The following is a 17,102-nucleotide window of genomic DNA, read 5'->3' on the forward strand; positions in this document are numbered from 1 at the left end:
ATTTAGGTTTTAGGATTTTTATTATATTATAGATGGGTTCAAGATGGAGGATATAGGGTGCTGTCTCAAGTTTCTTTCTTCTCTCTTCTTTCTCTTTCTACTCGGGTTCAAGTGGTAACTTGTAATTGGGTAGAAAAATCTGCATTGCGTGTCTTTAGGGGTCAGTTATTGGGTTAGAAAGGAAAATAATTTAGGCAGCACTTCTTAATTGGGTACCTTAGTTTCTTATTAGACTTAAAAAGACCTTGCAGCATGAGGTCGTTGGCCATTTTTGTGCTGTTTTCATGCATGCAAGGTCTTGGCACAGACAGTGTGCTGATGTTTTGATAAGATAACAACAGAGGCTGAAGACCGAAAAAGTCCAATATGTCTCTCATTCCTGACACAGAACTGCTCCAGGAGGGTCTCCCCTGCCAGGGGAGCCCCCAGGGAGTTGCCATACTTGGGGCCCGCAAACTCACATTTTCCCATCTTCTTCCAATAGTTTGTTTTTTCTGCCTTGTCATCAGACAGCAAAACCCATATAAAACAAAAAAAAACAAAACTGTAAGACTGTATTGCAAAGGCAGTTGGGATTGGTGTTAAGGAGAAGAGTGACCACAAGGGGAATAAAAGCAGACACTAATGCTTACAGGACAGAACTACAGCCTTCCTTTGATTCACAGTATTTCACATCCCCAGACCTTTTTAAATTTCCAGGTCCAGCATCTGATGCTTAACTGGAAATTGAAATACTGATACAAGAGAAAAGTGGAAAGCAAATACCCAGGAGTTGAAGAGTGGATGAGAAAAACAAGTGAAGTGGTAAAGCACATCCAGTTCATTGCCATCAGCACTAGGGAAAATGTTTGAAATGAAGAAGATTAGGAAAGTCCCCTTGCATCCTCTGCCATGGTTTATATTTTCTGAATAAAATTAAAAATACTTCCCTCCAAAATCCACCAATCCATCCATCACAAAACACCTTTTATCTTCCCGAAAAAAAGAGACGAATGACAGGAAGCTGGAAAAGACCTTCCTAAAGATATACTTTAATTTACTTCTAAAACTCAAATCTAAACTTGCAAAGTGAATAAAACTACAATTAAAAGAAAAATGACATTTGAGAATGAGGAAAAGGCTGAGAGGTAACATAAACGCTTGAGAGGAGTAAATGGTGAAACAAAGTAGAGATGGTTTTATGTTATATCCCTCCCTTTTGGACCAGCAGAAGTTGAGTAATATTTCAAATGTAGGATATTCACAATATTGTAATTTAAATTATAAGAACAAGGAAACAAAATTCATACAGAATTACTTCTACTTAATAATAAAATATGCAAAGCTAATTTTTTTTTCTAGTGTCAATTATGTTGGCATGCTTGGTAGCAAACATTTTTAAATTAAATGAGCTTTTCAACTTAAACAGTAACTGCAAAAGTGTAAGAAAATGCAGCCTTATAAGCTGTCATAAGAAATACCTTGAAGTTAGCACTTTACTTAATTATACAAATGTGTAATATAAAATCGATTTCTTGTGCACTGTATTAGTGCCTTGTTTATTGCAAAATACTTTTGTATTGCTTTTGTCAACATAAATTAGACTTACACAATTTTTTCTAACACTGTTAAATTAAATTATGTGCTTTGCAAGTATAATATTAAACCAATGAATTAAGCCTCTAAATTCCATTAAATCATTGTATTTCCTTTATATTATATAATGGAACCTTAAAAATCAAAATAGTTCTTAAAAGATACCTTCAATAAACTGCACCAAGAGCAACTGAGCTTTCCATGTGAAATTAAAAAAAAATTAAAAGGGGAAATTTGCATCCCATCTATAAAAACTTTAAAATTTTCAGCAACTCTTTATTCATTAAAAATCAAACAGCAGAGAGAATGCCACCAGCAATTAATTTTCAGCACAGCTTGCATTATCATTCCAAGGTCAGGTTTCATTGGCCGTGCCTCAGTGGGAGCTTGGTTTTGAGATCACTAAACACTGCTCACAAGGGAAACATCATTAAACGTGTACTTGGAAAAGTGAAATTACTTGCAATAGAAACAATTGAAAAACTCTACTGTCCTGCCTAGACCCTTTTACCCTCCAGAGAGAAACAGGTGTCTTTCAGCAAGCATTCATGAGCTACCAGATATACCTGTGATGGAATACTTGAATCTACCCTTAAGAACAGTTTGACCTTCTGACCACAGATCTAAATCCAGGTCTTATGACATCAGATGAAAACACAAATCCAGTGACCAATACTTTCAGGAAGGATTAAAAGTAGAACACCTAAGAGGCAAATTATGCACCAAGGAGGCTGGAGGGAAAAGAAAGAGCAGTGACTCTTGGGCACTGCAGAGATCAGCAGCAATTTTGACAGACAAAATTACTACACTGCATGCATCACGCAAGGAAGTCCAACCTCTTCAATATCAGTGGTTGGGATACTCAAATATTCATGACACAAGTTTAATTTCCATCTTCAATTGGAAAACCAAATCTTTCTACTTCTTGGATGCTTATGCTTTTTTCCAACTTTCACTTTTTTATTGCTTTTTTATCCTTATTTTATCTTTACCCCTATTTTAATTTCTTGACATAACTTTTATGATTAATAGTGCTTTCTCTCACCATAAGCAATCTTTACAATGTAGGGAACTCCAAATAGTAAGACGAATTCAGGTTGCTGCAGATATCCAGGTAGCTGGTATCATTTATGTAACCCTCTCACATGACCGACTGAGACAAAAAGACTACTATGATGACAATGTAGAAAAATGTACTGAAAATAAGTGGCTGCTTCTTTGCAAATGATACCTTGGAGGAACATACAGCTTTGTCCATTTTTTCAAATTCAGAAAATACAACAGGTATGGATTTTTTCACCTCTGTATCTATTGTAATACACTAGGAGAGAGAAAAATACTTCTAACCATCTGCCTGGTTATTAAAGACACTAGAACAATTTACTGAAAAATGTTTCAGTATGTTGAAACTATTTTATTCTTTACAATGCTATCAGAATATTTTTCCTGAAATTGATACATATTTCAACACATCTATGTGTTTTTGTTCATATACACAGTTTTAAATCTCAAAACAAAGCTTTCTCTATTTCTTTCAAATACTTTTTCAGAAAATACAGCCAGCAACACCTATGAGTGGTGATGGACATTTGCTAGCAATTTCTGGATATAATCAGGGACTGCAAGATTTCAATTCAGTGCTGCAGTCCAAACTAGTTAGATATTTTCCTGTCTTTGAACATAACAGAGAATATCAGTCTGTCTTTGCTTTTTCTTTTTTCCTCTGTGAAGCAGCTAAGCAAGAAAGACTGATTTTGAAGTATGTATTCCACCATGACTCATTCGGGAACTGTTGATGTTGGTTCTTCCATCTATGCCATGAAACATTTCACTGCAAAAGGTAGATGAGAAAACATATGATCCCTCATTGTTCTATGCTGTTCCCTGACCACAGCTTTCAAGGATGTCTTGCCTACTCCTACCACTCAGTTACAGCAGCGCATGCCAGACTTTCAACAGCAGAAAGTAGCAGGGATTTGCAAGGGACAGGTTGGTTCTCATGTCCTGCAGTGCCTCAATCTCTTCCTCAGCTTTACAGTGCATTAGCTCTCAACTCCTACATCGGTGTCTCACTACTTTCATCTCTTTTGCTCCCTTAACCCACAGGAGGCTGCAGACTATGCATTTTTCCCTGGAGGACACAGGAAGCCAGGAACAGCCTCTGCATGTAAGCAGACTCATGGAGGAAGTAACAAAGTGCGCCACCTTCCAGGCAACATGAGCTGAACAACATGGCCTAGAGGCAGATGGGAGAGGAGAATGTCAGTAGCTATTGTGGTGGTAACGTTTATCAAGTAGCTCATTCCTAAGAAAATCTAAGATAGCATTTCAAGCCCTCTCTTGCTTTCCCCTACTTTTTATTTTAAAATGAGAAATGCTCTCTTCTTGCATAAGGACTTAAGCTGTTTCCCTATAGTAGAGGATGGGGTGAAGGGACTTTGGTAAGCAAATGTTGGCTTCATCACTTCTGGGATTTTCTCTGCCAGTGTGTAATTGTCAAGGGAGCAGCAGGATCCTTCAGAAAACCAAAAGGTATGAGGGCCAGCAGCTAGAGAGAATGAAGTCAGCTAACTCTTGGCACACACAGTACCACAAATACAAATCCAGAAGTTACAGAATGTTAGAAAGAAATGGATTTAGAGATGCTCAGTGAACACCACAGAAACAGCAACAAAAAATGTACAGATCAATGAAAAGGATTGGCGCAAGTCCTAAGGATAAGAACCCACAGGGAAACAAACTGGGTAATGTCTGTCTTTACATCCAAGATCTTAAGTTGAAGGGGAAAGACATTAGATGACAAACAAAATTTTGTAGCCTTCTCAAGAGTTGAAGGGCTACTTCTAATGCAATTAAGCTTGCAAGACAAAGGTGACAGTTGCTACAGAGAAAGCTTCCACACATGCAGATTTAGGAAACATCACAGTAATGCTCCAAAATGTGCAAACTCAATCAATTTAAGAGTTTGCATCTTTTATGCATTTTAAGGGAAATAATTCTCTTTTAAATGTCAAAACACATTTTTTATTAATTTTCTTTTTCTAGAACTGCCAGAAGAAACTTTCAAGTGAAAGAACTTGAAAGGTCTTCATGTCTACTGTTGTTGTTTATAGCAAATTATATTCACAATCGCTATATTGAAGTAAAAGAGCAAAATGAAGTATTTAAAAGTTAAGAAATGCCACCTTTGAGGTATCAGTAAAAACATTCATTCAATTTCCTCATGCATATGCATCATATCATTATTGTCCTTGAGGCAAGATGGAAAAATCTGTACATAAAAATACAATGTCAACCAATGTATGTGGCACAGGATAAAAAAAAACCAAAACTATAAATAAAACTATATATATTTTTTCCTGTACTTCTGGCATACAGCTTTTGAATAATCAAACTACATCACAAAAGGCATATCAAAGAATATCCCTTACTGACAACTGTAGGCTCAACTAAGTGCTGCAGCACTGGTGTCTTGCTGTAGGAGCCTTCACACGTATTTTGTACATAAAAGCACATGGTCCACCAGGCATTCATCAGAGAGCATCCTGAAAGGTTTGCCTGGCCTGTAAGCTACTCATGTTTGCTAAATATGAGTTTAATAATCTACCATATGGTCCAGAATATTGTAGGGCAATTTCCTAGTTTTCTGTACTGGTGCAGTCAGCTAAGGAAAAACGTGCATGACTGCTTTAAAATTAGAAAAACAGAAACAGAAGCATAATAAATAGATATTGAGTTACTAAAAAAGTTTATATGAATATGCATAAGATACCAAGTATTTAAAATGTTCTTATATTTGACTCAGATCAAGTATTTGAAATTTTCAGACACTTCAGTTATGGAATTAGTGGGTTGTCCGTTATACCACAGATTAAGAAAAATCAGCAAGTTCCAGGATAGTACTGACAATAAAGAATGTTCTTTATTTTCCTCATTTTTATACATGATAACTTAATTTCTCCTTATAAGAATTATAACCACTGCAACATAGTATTTATCTACTCAGAATTAAGACAAGTTTACTATAAAATATATTTCACCAATATGCAGAATACCATAATGATAGTGGATATTGTAATTGACAGGCAGGACCTGATTATAACAAAAGATGTAGAGACTATCAGCTACTGCAAGTACAGGTTCCCACTGAGAAAAAAAAGAAATAAAAACCAAAAAGAAGCACAAAATCCTGCCATAAAACCCAGCATGTGCTAGATTTCCACACTCCTGGGAAGACAGTTGAAAAAGAATGATTGCACCTCTCCAAGGTATTATGGGAGTTAGTACACAGCTAACAGGGTCAGACTGGAAAGGGACTGCAAAAGAGGAACCAGTTTGAAGAACTGCTTGTGGTTTCACTGATTTCCTAACTGGCAATATCTTACATGCTGCAAGAAACAAAGCCTCTTTCTTCTAGCGTATCCTCAGCACCTCTGCAGCCAGCAAAGGAAACTGGATAATTATTTCCCCATTTCAGTCAGTATACAAAGCCCATTCACTACACATCAGCTGAGCTTGAGCAGAGAAACAACTTGACAAGACAAGCTGAAGCAATATGTGTCAAATAGATTGAATTCCAGTTTCATATTAGTACAGAAGAAGACAGTGCATGATTATTGCTTGGAGCGTGTGGTTGTTTAGGGGATAATGGTAGTACCTTAACACTGAGCAGTAATGGAAATTGTCTGTCTTGTTCTCATTCTTTCTGAGGCAGTCACTTGTGATATGTCTTGTTACACTGCCAGGTCATTTCTCTCTTCAGGGTCCTTAAATATCACCTGTCCAAGTTGACAATACATCTCTCCAACGATGGCATTATGCTTTGTCCCTTGCTAAATAGCTAGACACTCACTTTACTGAGGATGAAAAGTAACACATTACTTGCAGAAATTAAAATATTAGAGGCTGGATACTATATTAGAGCTCTGCTTCCCAATACTGCCTCTCTGCAAGGATGCTCAGACCTCAGTATCAAGACATCTCAATGTGCCCAGGCCAATATCCTCCTTTATGCTCTTGTTTATCATAAAGGGGACTACTCCTAATGTTGCTAAATTCAAAGCAATTGACTGAATTATTAAATTTTCAAACAACAAAATGTATATACAATGACTTTCATATGTTTTAAATGCCATCATGTTCACAGAGAGGAACTTCTATAATAGAAGCTGCAGTGCTTCCAGCACCAGAAACTGTTCTGTGCAGAAAACAACTCAGCAAACCCCGCTCCAAAAAACAGACCTTTAGCACCAGAGACAAAAGAGTTTCTTCATGAATTGTCTGTTCTATATTTAACTCCCACTAAAAGTCCACATCAGATGGAATAAGGCATAGCATGAAACGCAGAAAGAAGGATGGTGAGAATAAAAGCAGGATATTTAAAGTCAGATTTTGTGCAATTCAAGGCTGAAAAAAAAAGATTGCAAATACTACAAAAAAATTTTTTTTTTTTTTTTGCAACTATTGTTCTAGACAGGCAGAAAGAAGCTTGCCCATCATACCTGAGCACTTTACACAGACCTACCAGAAAATGATGGCTGCTCTTCAGAGGTGGCTAAAACTCACATTGGCACATGTGTCTACGGAGAGAATAGTGTAAAGTGTCCAAGAGATTAGTTTTAGAACAACAAAATGCACAACAGAAGTATCTGATGTTTTCTAGTTTAAGTCTGTCCACGAGGTAGACTTTCAGAGTGCCCTGTAAGATTATAGCTTCCACAGAACCTGTACCCCATGGGATGCAGCAGCCCAGGTTAAGCTTTCTGCATGGGAACCCACATCATATCTATTTTTAACAGATCTTTAAATTACCTGGAGTCATTGCAGAAATTATTGTATAGACTTAAAATTCCCACCGTAAACTTGCAAATCCTTTCTTAAACACAGAGACGGTAAGCTGATTTGTGAAAGCAATATTGAAGAGTGATAGCACTTTTTTCCCCACTGTGGGACCAAATGAAATTAACACAGGAGAAAAAACCCTACATTTGTGAACTGCTTTAATTTAATGCACATGACAACTAGTAAATTCAGGACTAAATAATTCAAAGAAAGGCATAAACATCATGGTTTATTGATTTCTATGAAATCATACTGTTGTACGTATTTTTTCTCATTATATGAAGTACGTGTATATGCTCTGAATATGCCTCTCAGCAAAGTGACTATGAAAAATGTCACCATTTTAACTTGTCTTTCAAATACATATTCCCCACCTTTTCCAAGTACTGCTAGGCAAGATAAGCCACATCAAAAAAACTTTTTACTTGCTTCTTTTCTGTAGAGGTTCTTATACTATATTCATCACCATATGAACTGCAAACCTACAAGCATATTATGCCATATGAATAATTTCTACAACATATTATTCATTCCGTCATCCACTGTTTAGACAGAAGCATCCATATTTGCTTAAAACTTTTAAATTTTGTTTCAAGGCTGAAGGGAAGGAATAGCTGGGGTTGAAAAGGGAGGTATGGTCGTGTTAAAAAAGGAGCAGGAAAAACAAAACACAAAATGCTGAGCATCAGAAAAAGAAAACTTGGTAATGGCAACCTAAGAAGTCTTCGAGGTTAAGTGGCAGACACACACAGAAAAAAAGAACATGCTCAACTTTCATGATCCTTAATTATGGCTATTCAGCTGAAAACAGATAAGGGCTAAGGCAGAAAAAAACCTCAAAACAATAACTTCAGGAATAAAATTATCTCCACTGATTTCAATGCAGTATGTTTGTTGCATTCTTCCCACACTCTCCATCCATCCCTTATTATATCAACACTAAAAGTCAACTCTGCATGGACAAAGAGCTCCTGGTAACACTAAAAGTTGAATACAGACACTTTGCCAGTGATAAAACTTATCACAGAATGAATAAAAATTTCTCCCCTTACATATGATCTTCATTGTATAAGATTCTCATTGCAAAATATTTAGCATTCAGACAGATAAATCCATGATCTCATTGCAGCTAGCACAACAAAAGTAAGAAAAGTGCTTGCTCTGAAAAAAAAAATAAAAATCATGTGAGGTAAATAAATTTGAGACAAATTGCTGGGGAAACATTCATAGCCAACTCTGCTCTCCAAATAGCAATGAAACACCAAAGTGAACTTATTTGTCAAAGGTGATGCCAAAGGCAATAAACAAAGAGCAGGTTTCTCGAATTGCAGTTCTGTACTGTCTTCAAAGGTCATTACTTTAAGGAAACATGGTACAACTCAACTGGATTATTTATTTGTAATCATCTAAGCTACTACAGGTTGTGAATTGTGAATAGAGCACATCATATTCCCAGTGGGTGCTCATGCTCTAACATTTCAGCCTAATTGTTAGAGTTCATTTTGCAGACAAAAGAAGGTACACTGTCAAATATACTTTCACCAGTCCCTATCATTGAGCACAATTTCTCTAAAATAAAGGTAATAAACTGCAAAATATGTACTTATGGTACTGTTAGAGTATCTGAAATGTTTAATTATCTGAATGATAATTTAGCGTGTTGCTTTTTCCAAGGGTAATGAAATAGCTTTTAGCAATTAATGACCTGAAAAACAAAATTCATAAAATGAAATAGTTTTCAAAGGTAACCTGAAATGAAAAATAGTAGTATACAAAGGAATAAAAGGCTTATGCAGTCGGTTTGGAGATGCCAAACAAGGAAACTAAATTTCAACACCATGAGGAATTACTGCCTAAATCACATCTGTATCTCTAAACTCAGTATTAATTCTGATCACATCACACATAAAAGCAAGATTTTTTTTTCCAGATTTTAACTTTCTGCCATATTTTTTTTATTTTTGTTTTCTAATCCAGCTGAAAACAAACTCTTGCACAATGCTGTACCTTTAATTCCATAGAACAGGATGCTACACAGATTTGGAGAGAGGTTGGAGAGATGGCGATAAAAGACTTGGGTCAGAAGAAAAATAATTTGGCAAGCAGTTTCAAGATTAAAAAAGCTTTAAAACATACTCCAATGCTAAGGAAAGAGTGAGAAATTTTGTAGCCAAGGACTACAGGACTTCTTCTAGTTCCAGTGCCTAATTCTCAACCCTAATGGCCTAATGGTCCATGACTCTCACATCTCTTTTCCCTCTCTGTACATATAGCCTACTTGTTTCTATTGCACTGCAAATGTTGTACTTGAAACATAGATAAGATTCAGCCAATTCAAACACTGTAAATTGGAACTCAAGTCTTTTTTCAAGTGGCTTTTTTTCCTACAAGTTTCATAATATTCTGTAATTTGTCAACTTTATCATAGTTACATCTCCTTTATAAATTACATGGAACTGTTCGTGATAGGGCACAAACAGAAGTGTTTATTCAATTAATCCATAAAACCAGTTTTAGATATATAAGCCAGTTCCTCTCCATTTGAGTTGATTTTATTTTGGTTTCTTAATCAAAATGCCTTATATCAAATTAAATGCATTAGAGAAGAACAATATCAGCTTTATTAACCAAATCTGTAATTTAATTTCTAAAAAATCAAGTTATTCTGACAAGAGCATTCTATAAATCTCTTGACTGTCACTAATTATATTACTTCCTTAATTCTTCATTAATCAAGTTTGGTATTGGCTGTTCCATTATTCTGTTCAGAATAAAAGTCAAGATGACAAGCTTTTAATTAGGTGAACCTGAGCCTTCATGTTAGTATTTTTAATGTTTGTTTTTCAAGCGATTTGGAGCTTTCTAGGACTGCACCAGACTTTTATTTGAAAACAGCAAACAAAACCAGATAACATTAAGAGCCTTGAAAAGTCATTTTTAGGTTTCCGGACCTACTGATCATCTGAGGTGAAATTTGACATCATTGCTGCTTAATATGCTACTTAACTCATTGTTAAAATTGAGGTTATTTCATTATAATTTCATACAAAAGCATCACATGGTCCATTCCCCCTCTCAGTACCAGCAGGAGGATTTACTGAAAAATAAAGTGAAGAGAGTGAAATTCACTCAGTTCTGCTTCATGCAGTCTAGGTTCAAATTAAGTAAAAAGAATTATGCTGCTCACTATTAAAATGAAACAAAGTTTAAAAAAATAAAAAAGCAATCAAGAATTAAATAAAACCCAAATATTTATCTAACAGAAGAAAGCCAAAAGCATTGATGCCTGTAAGAGCCAGGGCTTTTGGGAAGAATGACATGACATCTCTTTGTAATGACTTTGGAGAGAGGAGGCACAGGAAAAATATTGAATGGAGGGGAAAGGAAAAATATTTAATGCATTTGGTAAATCTCATCAACATCCCGTGCCACAGCACAGACTGCTGGTACTGCTTTCCTCTTACACCCTTCCACTCCTGCTACTCACAGCCCTCCGTATCTAATCCACACTACTCTGCCAAAAGTGCCAAAATAACTGAAAAATTAGTATGCTTCCAAAACAGTTTAGTGCTACAATGATCAGAGCAACTTAAAAAAAAAATCTTATTAAAATTTTCACCGATTAATTTTTAATAGACTTATAAATGAAAATACATTAAAAACCAGTCCTATAAAAGTTTGTTTTATTTACATACTTACCAATTCTCAAACGCTATAAAATTAATATTGCATTCCTGAACAGTTGAGAGACCTTAATTATGAAACCAAACCGAAGAATCAAACACACTAATCAATCATGATAAAAAAAATATTTATTTCAGCTGAAATTAAAAATAGAAGTCACAGTTCAAAAAAGAGCTGCAGTATTCTAAAAGGGAAAGACTATATCAACCTGCAGTCATGTTTTCAAGGAGCAGGCACAGACCAAAAATTTGTTGACATCAGTTCCCCAACTTTGCAGAAGCTCTAATCAGGCTGTGAGTTATCTGGCTTGGGTGCACCCACAGCACTTTCAAGTGCTGCAATATGAATTATTGCCCACATCCATTCTTTTACAGCTGGAATGGGCACCGTGGATTAATGTACTGCAATATATTTTCTTGCCACAGACAGTGCTCCTCTCGGAAGTGTGATCTATTGACTAGTTACATGCACTTTGGATAAATCATGACTGTCTCAGTGTGCTGTGGCAGGCTCTGCTCTGGGAAAAGCCACCAAACAAACCAAGGTGAGGCAAGAGATGGAGAAATTGCTCCAGAGACAGGGGAGCTCTGTGTGGTGTTGGTAGCTGCTCCTATTCCTTCCCCTGCCTCTACCACACAGTGAAGGGATATCCTGACCTCATGTCCTTCACCAAAAAGAGAGCCAGTAACTTTAACCAGAGTCTTTGCACCAAACCCTTGACTGACCAGTGTGTCAAGTGCCAATGACCACAACCATGTCTTCCTGCAGGTTACTTGTCCCTCCCTGCCCACTGCTAGAGACTTCAAAGAAGGGAAAAGAGGCCACTGCACACAACAGATGCTTTGAAATGTTAGTGACCATGTGAGAGTCCACTTACCCAGGTCTGCTAGCCTAATTCTAAGCGAAGAGCATCAGAGTGATTTACTGCTGAATATGATACAATACTATAAAGAAATAGCAATGAACAAAATTATTCCCAAAAATGAAGCATGAGAGAATTCAGGGAACCCACATATTGTGTAACATAGCACTTGCAGTGTTGCAGGAAGAAAGTTTCCAGTTCGTGTAGAGGGAATTTGCAGCTGCAAGTACCATGTAAATGATACTAAGCAAGGCTGAATACAGCAAACAAAAAAAAGTTGAAAACTAATTAAGGGGAGGTCAGTGTCTGAACTTGCAGTGTACTGCCAATTCCACTGAGTCATCAGCACTGCACTCCTTTGAAAAAGATGATACCATGCTTAATTTACACAATCTGACAAGAACTTGGCTGGGCAATCTGCCTGGTCTCTTGCTAGGTAAGTCAGATGCACTACAGTCCTTTCTTATGGATATAAGCATCATTAGGATTCTGTATGTGGTACAGGTATCTCAGCAGTGGCAAGCAGCACAATAAGCAGAGCGTGGCTACTGGTGCCAGGTGATGGTCCAAATCAGATGGCTCTTCTACAGGATGCCTTCTCAATAACAATTCTAGTATTCAGTCTTAATGGGAATATGATGAAGTTCCTTAGTCCAGACTTTGTCCATTGTTTTAATATCTCCCTGCTCCACCTCCCCATATACAACCCGGTTGGTAAACCTATATGGAACAAGACTCTGGTGCATTTGGAATCTGATAGCAAGATCTTAAATGGTTCCAATTACTAACTGGCCAAAAGCTCAGAAACAGTCACAAGTGCCAAACATATTTGTAAAAGCAACAGCAGCTTATAAATATTGGTGTAATGAGGGCTCTTCTGGAACAACAAATGTAAAATAATTTTTTAAATATCATTAATTTAGTTTTATCTGTTCAGTGCTGTATATTCCTGTAATGTTGACTCTACCCAATTTTATAAACACATTGCCTCATATTCCAACATCCTAAATTCACTTGTGCAGCGCACCACAAAGCCTACAGATCCAGATACCCATCCTGAACCCTCTGCCTTGGCTCTGCAAGTGTGAAAGGCAACAAACACTGAGTGAAGTAACACTGTGCACATCCCCCATCAGCACATGCAGATTCTATACTGCAATGTCCCTCTCACTCCATACATTTTAAAAATAATTTACAATTCTTATGTAACTATAACAACATTTTAGTTCTCCAGATGGCCATGAAGGGTTACTTTCTCAATGGCAACCTGTCTGGGGTACCTCTGTTATAAATCCCAAGATTTATAACAATATCCCAATGATCAAAAGCCTTTGAGCTTCCTTTTGTTTTTCAATATTTTTCCATGCTTTGCTTTTTTTGTTTGTTAGAGGAGAATTTAGCAGTATCCTGCACTCTGTGTATATTGTTTTTTAAATTAATACATGTGGAAACTGTACACAAACATCCTGCACTTGAAAAGGCAGCAGAAAGCAGCCCAGCTCCCAAGCCTTCAACTGCAGATGTTCATGTGCCAGAATTGCATCGCTGAACCAGCATCTCCTGCTCTGGTGCCTTGAGGCTGACTGCTACCAATAGCAGGTCTGTGTGACAGATAAAGATTTTGAACTATGAAATAACAATAATGACAACAGCAATAATAATAATATCATTGATAAATATTTTTCCTTTCTCAGCTCTGCTAAACCTATAAAGCTTCCCTCCTGTCCTTTTATTATCAAGACCAAAAAAATGAAACCACACAGCACTCTTTTCTCTAACTGTTTTACAATTCTTCATGTTTTTCTGAAAAATCACACCCTTGTGCTGAACTTCAGTAAAGTAGGAGCAAGCAATTCCACTGTGTACATATATTAAGCTCTGGACAGGCTGAACTATTGACCTCCTTTGCTGCCAAAATATCAGTTAATCATAAAGCTGAGCTGTGAGCTGTTACTCAGAAGCAGCAGCCAACATTAAGAGAACAACTTCTAATTTAGAGTTGAAAAAGCAGGCTAAGTGGACAATTTTAGATTATCACGTATTTTCTACACCCTGCCCCTCTCCCCTACTCCCTCAAGGGAAGAAAGGCAACAACAACTCAGAGGATAAGCTCAAAAGGACAACACACCAGAGCCACAGAAAACAGCCTTAAGGATTACTTCTGGTTAACGTGTTACTCTCTGCCTTTTGTTTTGGTGTTAGAGTCCTGGAGAAGTGAATAATCTGAGCAATGACCCCAGGCAAGAGGCGATGTCAGAATGAAATAAAGCTCAGGTGCCCTGTGAGGACCGAGGGGGAGGCAGTACCCTTCAGCATCAGCAGCTCAGAACACAGTGCCTTGGTCATACCATCATGGGTGGTGCTCAGAAGAGTTAATAACCAAGCATACACCTGGCTCTTACAGAGGGTAATGTAAGAAAATAGTATTTTGCTTCAGATGTTTCAGGCTTCAGCCATTTAAAAAGACTCAGTGGTTTCATATATTTGATTGCTCAGCACTATCTTTAATCAAAGACTGATAAAACAACACATCTAACAAAATGCTTTAGCTTCAGCACAGGAAAGATTACCTGGGAAATACCAGGTAGACAAACAGGCTGTCAGAGGACTTAACTAGTGGAAGAATTATCCCTTCATTAAAGAACAATTTTGTTTAGCATTAGTGGAAACATTTAGTAAATGAGTCACCAGACACTAGTTTTGCTATGAGGAAGACAGAAAATGATCTAAACACCTAATAATACAAGTGCATGTATGACAATGAGGTAAGTATGATCATCATTCAAATCACTAAGGAGTAGAAATACATCTCCAGCAAAGCAGAGGACAACTGATCAATAATATGTTATTAAAAAAATAGCATGAAATTATAAATACTGAATGAATTCAGAGGAAAAGGTATTTTAAACTTCATTTGAAAACAATGCTGATATTTGCTTAAGCATTAAACAGAGAGCAGAATAATAGCTTATTCTCATTATTTTTTCAGCAAGTTTGCTGTTGCTGCTTGGAATGTAAACTTTAATCCTTACAATCTCATGAGATCAACGTTCATTAATGTATACTTTTTAATCTGTATAGAAAGCAGTCAAACTTCATGTTACAAATTCATTTATTTTCCACCATTCCATATGATACTGAGCAGATAATCAATTATAACTTGTTTCAGAATTTGAACTAATATGTATAAAACTTGTAGAAAGCAAAAATTGACAAAGAACATTGACAAAAAAGAGAATACCTGTCTGGAAAATAAGTGAGCCTGTCAGAAATGAGAATTAGGAATAATTGAAGAAACTCCAGAAAGAAGATATTCCTGCAGAGATGTCATCTAATATAGCACAGTAAATCACCTGCCAGTCACTGGTACAATACCAGCAGCAGCAGATACTGCAGGGTGAGATATTCCATTATTACCTTTGCCTTTTCTTATAAATCTTCTCTTCGGAAGAGACTAATTTTGATGTTTATAATTTGCCTTTTTAAAGAAAAATGCAAGTATATAAAACCAAAAAAAAAATCATATTGACAAGGATTTGCAATTATCTATCAGAAGCCTTGGGAGAACACAGATAAAGAAGGTCTGTCTCATTTTCCAGACAGGTGAGGAGGCAGCAGGGTGTTCAATCTGGTTCTGTCCCTGACTCATCCCTGATGATGTGCACAATATTTCAGTCTTCACGAACCCTTGCTGACACACCTTCTTCTAACTGAAACTAGCTAATAGTAACAATTATTTGCCTTCACTTTAATGAAATAGGAAGAATCAGTCTTACTGCAAGGTAAACAGCTTGAAATTTTATTATTATTAAAATAACGCTGTCACAGAAAGTTCAGATTTTTTTTCTCAAGTATTTTTTGATGTACTTAATTTCATAGTGGATTAAATAAAGTTGATTTTTTTCCTCAAGCCAGACTAGATTTTGGAGCCTTATATGTGAGTTTATATTTTAAAAAATTAAAAATAAAAACCCACCCACAATAACATGATTTCCCCTAACAGGCTTTGAAAAATATGTCACATAATTACTTCCTTTCCCACTAAAAATCTTTACTCTGTCACAACCTGGGTAAATTAAATTACATTTTTTCAAGTGTTAGGAAAACAACCTGAAGATTTCAATTTGCTAGTCTCAGCTCAGTCTCTTTAAAACAGAAGCAGTTTTCCAACTCCTACATTTTCAGACAAATGTCTAAGCCAATTCTGTGCAAAAACCAATACTTTAACCTTACGTAGATGTCAAAGACCGACACCTTAACTGAGATAGACACGTAGGTATTTCTACTTCACTGGAAAGACAGACAAATATAAATACAATCACAAACTCAAAAAGGTGCCTTCAGCTAGATCTTAGTCTAGCTTCATGTATCAGCTTCTGACAGTACTGTGAGCAACTTTAAAAAAGATTCTCTAATTTTCTGGCATTCATACCCACTGACCTAGTCTACTAGAATTCCTGGTTTCTGGTCCAAACCCTGACACTTTACCTTTAGTAAACAAAATGAGCATTCATCCATCAGACATCTGTCTTCAACTTGTGAAAAAAACTATTTCTATTTCTGATTCACATATGCACATATATACATGACACATGGAAACCTGAGACTCCAGCTTGTCTTCTGATTACTTTAATGCAATTTTAAATAGATGGCTATCAGCATTCTCTGTGAAATCAAATACTGTGCCACTTTAAAATACTGTCAGGCCCTGGGAGCCCTGAGACTAGGAGGGAAAAACCCACAATTTAATTTATGCTGATTTTCCTCACAGTCTGAAATTCAAATCTATAATTTTTCTCCCCTGAAACTATGAGACGTAGGTATTATCTTTCTGCTTGTGAAAGCTGAGATTAAAATAACTTTAAGTAGCTTTAGAAGGAGCAGCATATAACACAAGTTGACAGTGCTTAATCTTCTTGGTGCTGGCCACTCAGGGGCACTCTGAGAAACAGGAAGCAGACTGCAGGGCTCAGCAGCACATGATTTTGGTAATAGAAGTCAAAAATTGAGAAAACATTCTATTTGTATTTTCAATTGTGTTCTAAAATTTAGAGACTCGTAGAATGTCCAGAGTTGGAAGGGACCCACAATAATCATTGAGTTCGACTCCCAATCCTGCACAAGAGAGCCCCAAGAGTCA

The 17,102-nt window shown here is 36.5% G+C and overlaps 1 protein-coding gene across 20 annotated transcripts in view; it reads right to left on the reverse strand.

Moving 5' to 3' along the window:
• The window catches only part of PTPRK (protein tyrosine phosphatase receptor type K), a 374,534-nt gene that overhangs the window by 138,314 nt on the left and 219,118 nt on the right, over window positions 1-17,102 (reverse strand). The gene's annotated exons all lie outside the window — the stretch shown is intronic.

This window comes from Taeniopygia guttata, chromosome 3, assembly GCF_048771995.1.
Source record: "Taeniopygia guttata chromosome 3, bTaeGut7.mat, whole genome shotgun sequence".
In the NCBI taxonomy this organism is placed as follows: Eukaryota; Metazoa; Chordata; class Aves; order Passeriformes; family Estrildidae; genus Taeniopygia; species Taeniopygia guttata.